Raw genomic sequence first — 4,331 nt, forward strand, 5'->3', positions numbered from 1 at the left:
TGGCTTCTGATCTGAAAAATATATTCCCGTAGGCCAGCTGGGGCCTGGGGTGAATTCCATCCTCTTGATACAAACTTGTAGGAAGTACATGCCAGTTTCGTTTCCTTGGCCAGAGAGGAATCTCCGGCAATTTGGACCTCAGCGTGTCTATTCTGAGATTACATCCAGAAAACATCAGCATTTTAGAATTGGAAGGAAAATTAAGAGTCAGCTAATCCATCCACTTAATTTATCTGATGAGGAAGCTCGGTCTCTGCAAGTGGAAGTGCAAGGTACTTGGCAAGCAGGACAAGGAGGAGACCAAGCCTGGGTGCACACTGGGGGTCGGCAGCGTGAAAGCAAAGAGGAGCAGGACATTTGCTTGTAAAGGGAAGACTGGAGAAACCCTTGGAGATGAGGGCAGGGTGAAACAGAGGACAGGGAGATCCAGTCCCTGTGGTCATGCTGACGCTCCCACGTCCAAGCTCTGTGACAAGTTCTCTAATCTCTAGGCCTGGGCTCCTTCCTTTGAAAAAAGGTGAGTTAATCACAAATCCTAACCTGTTCAGTTGTTCTGAGGATTGAAGGAGATATTGTGTAATGTATCTGGCAAGGATTAGGTATGTGCTCATTTTTTTCAATAAATATTTGAGAGCTTACCATGTGATGGATACTATGCCAAACACTTGATAAATAGTGATCATTAGTAATGTGGGAGGTGAAACCAGGAAGTGAGAGCAGGCTTGTAAACAAGCATGAGAGTGGATCTTCTGGGTGGTTTCCTGTTGAGAGGCGTGTAGGCAGCGAGGGAGCACGTTCTCACACAGACACACACACGCAGACACACAGGCACACATAGACACACACACACATAGACACACACACACAAACAGACACACACACAGAGACACATACACACATACATCTGCTGTGGCCATGTTGCTCCAGTTCCCGCAGCCGCAGTGAGCTCTGGCTTCCAGCAGGGGACACCCACGGCCCAGACAAGGGAAACCGGCCCGCTCAGCCTTGGAGATGACGAATGAAAATGATGAAGAACAGAGTCAGGAGCCAAGACTGGCCTATGATGATATTCATTCCATAAAGACAAAAGTTCTGAAAGGGATGACCCCACAGTCCTCTTGAGTACGAAGCTTATAGGAATGTCAGTGGATTTTAACTTCTCTTAATCCTTTGTTTACAAACTGAGGCCCTGAGAAAGAGTTCTGTTCATGCTAATGAGGCATAATTCCCCTTCACCCAGGGCAGATCAAGAGAGCCACGTCTTGGTGACTCATAGCTCGCTCAAGAGCATTCTGGGAAAATAGGTCCTGAAAATTACTATAGGGCTTGGGATGTGTATTGTCTGGTGTCTGGACCCTAGAGTTTATTTATGGTCTGCTCAGGAGTCAGAAAGGTGTTGACTGGAAGGTTAATGTGTCTTGGGGCAGGGATGTGCTGATAAGTATTTAACAACCAGCTCTCTGGGGAAAAATTGTGTGTGCATGTGTGTATATATACATACATTTATTATACATTTTACTGATGTACGGGATGTGTAGCATGTAATTTACATATCATAATAAAATATAGAATTATCTTAATTATAAATTCCATATAGTCAATTGATTCTCAGAATACTTTAGTTGATTTTTGCTGAACTTTTTTATCCACAGCCAAAGTATTTTTGCAACAACCACGATTTGACAAAATCTGCTACAAGTAAATGCTTGATTACTATCTGGCTCAACAAAGTCACTAACCCCATTGATGAATGAGCGTGGTGACGACATGAATGTTGGTTGATATTTTCATTTATCTTAACGAGGAGATTAAAAATGAAACAACAAAAATGTACATTGAAACTTCATTTGTTTGTTAAGGGCATGAGCCAAATCTTTGCTAAATCCTCTAATAGTGTTTGAATACGGAAAAATATTTCGTCAGTTATTTGTGCTGTTTACGATGTAATAGACACAGCACAATTTTGAGTTTAATTTATCTTATTAACTTATCAATTCAAGACTAGAAAAATCAACAAAACAATAAATCAAGGCTTCATTTGCAGCAGTTGCCAATTTCCACGGTGTAAATACTCCCACTGTGGATGACTTCAAGCTATCAAGTCAATGCCCCTGAACACAGAGCTAGAAAGAGATGCACACTAGTACACCATTGTATAGTGTTTTTACTGTGCAGTTATGATACACACAAATAACTTTAAGTGCATAAATAATCAAATGTAGAAAAATTGTTAGAAAGCGATGAATTTTAAGTGTTTACCATTTTATTCATAAAATGAAGAGAATACTGTCTATTTTGTATAATCTTGTTTTTAAAAATAAGCCTACCCTGCATAGTGTTTACCACATAGTAGCACTTAATATATAATAATCATAATTATAAAAGAAGGAGAAACCAAGACCCAGAGAGGCATTTTGAAAAATACTGTATCTAAAATATTTTTTAAATTATTGAGTAATTATCATATGTAAAACATTGTGCTAAAAGCTTTACGTGGGTTGAATCATATAATTATCACAAACTTATAAAGAGTGTGTACTATTATTTCCCCCAGATGAGAATCTCTGTCTGACGGATGAGAATCTGAGGCTCAGAGAAGTAAAGGGACTTGCTCAGCTTCACACAGTTAGCAAATGTTGGGGCTGGTATAAGTAAACAGTCTGACTTTAAGGATTGTGCCACAAACAAAGCAATGGCAGTGACAAAATGCTAGTCTGGAAAACACAATGGAAGGGAATCAGTCTGGGAAGAAGCCTGAACTTGAAAGTGACATCCAGCCTCGGCTCTGCTGTGAAATGTGCCCCATTCTCTTTTAAAGCTGGGACACCAGAGGCAGGACTGGTTGCTAAAGAAGATGGTGCCATCTGGCTTTGCCAAGTTCTGGTTTCCAGAAAATCACATTTCAGATCAACTGCTGTGTCCAGTCCTCATTCATGCACCTCCCACCCTCTGTCCTTGTACTTTTTCTCCCAAAAGAAGTTCTCAGATTAGAACAAAAGGACAAAGATGCTAAATTCTTTGTTGTTCAATTTAAGATCTATGGCAAAGGTTAAGATCAAGAAATTTGGTCCATTTGGTTCCACCAGCAGGGAGACACGTGGGCAGAAGCAGAGTCTGCAGAGGGAGAATGCTTGGTCTTTGGGAGCAAATACCCCATGGCTGCCGGTGCTGGGAAGCAGCACAAAGCCATGTAAGGACTTCCTGGGATAGTCTTTTTGTTTGAGAAAGTGGTGTGCATCACTTTGAAGACAAGTGATTCTTCTCATTGTGGTGTGCTGAGGACGGTCTGCTCACAATACCTAGGACATTGCCCATTGTCTTCCAACGTGTCAACCCCCCCAGTCTGTCCATCCCATGGAGACAGCCTTCTCCATGCATTTTCAACGGTTCGGAGTGCTTGTGAGCCCCGTGAGTCTAGTGTGGGGCCCTGGACGCAGAAGGACGACCACTGCCGGGGCCAAATCGGACTAGACAGGAGCAGCTTGAGCTCTCTAGGAGCCCAGATGCGGGTGGACACACCTCCCACCATCAGCCTGGCTGTACCTCCTCCTCTTGTCTCGCTCTTTCTGCACCGATACTGTATGTGTCCCTGCAAACGTCTTTGATCCCATATACTCTCTGGACATACCTCTGTCACAGCACCGTTTACTTCATGTGCTTTCTTCCCCAACAGGCTGTGAGCTACTTCAGAGAATTGTCTGTGTCTTACTTCATATTGTATCTGTAGAACTCACTGGAATATGGAAGGTACTAAAAAAAACCTGTGTAGAATGAATGAATAAACTCTATAGGGTAGGAGTTATTAATAGCATGCTTTTTTTGACAAATGAGGAAGTCGAACCCTAGAGGAGATGTGAACTGAGTGGCTAGTTAGAGTTAAAGAGTGTCCAAAATCCCAAGTGTATGATTCCCCTTCCAATGCTCATGTCTCTACACTCTGACACCTTGATAAGCTGAGGTTAGTTAAATTCCTTTAATTAATATTGTTATTTTTACTTCACAATTTTGTCAACACTCAAGTATGACAGGATTATTTTCTTAATGTTTAGGCTGAACCCCAGAATTTTCAGACAAGAATTCTGGAAAACAGATGACAAAAGCTACTCAGTGAAAAGGAATAAAACAATTTCCACAGGGTTTTCATCCTTTCTGCCAAAAGCATGTCTGGGTTGTTTGAGGATGGATGGGGGTGGATGTGGGCAGGTAGGGCTTGTGCACACGCACGTTTGTGTGGGTACCTTGGGTTATTAGAAAAGAAAGTCCGGGATGTGGTGGTTGGTGTTTCCATTCTTCTAACCCTGTGAATAAATGTTTTAATCAAGATAAAATGC

General features: G+C 42.0%; 1 long non-coding RNA gene across 1 annotated transcript; it reads left to right on the plus strand.

Annotated features, from left to right (window-relative positions):
- Positions 1-298: 298 nt before the first annotated feature.
- LOC131402035 (uncharacterized) lies at positions 299-3,798 on the plus strand. The gene is made up of 2 exons (XR_009218211.1): positions 299-517; positions 2,555-3,798. It is a non-coding gene; the product is annotated as an uncharacterized LOC131402035 (long non-coding RNA).
- Positions 3,799-4,331: the final 533 nt, after the last annotated feature.

This window comes from Diceros bicornis, chromosome 4 (genome assembly GCF_020826845.1).
Source record: "Diceros bicornis minor isolate mBicDic1 chromosome 4, mDicBic1.mat.cur, whole genome shotgun sequence".
In the NCBI taxonomy this organism is placed as follows: domain Eukaryota; kingdom Metazoa; phylum Chordata; class Mammalia; order Perissodactyla; family Rhinocerotidae; genus Diceros; species Diceros bicornis.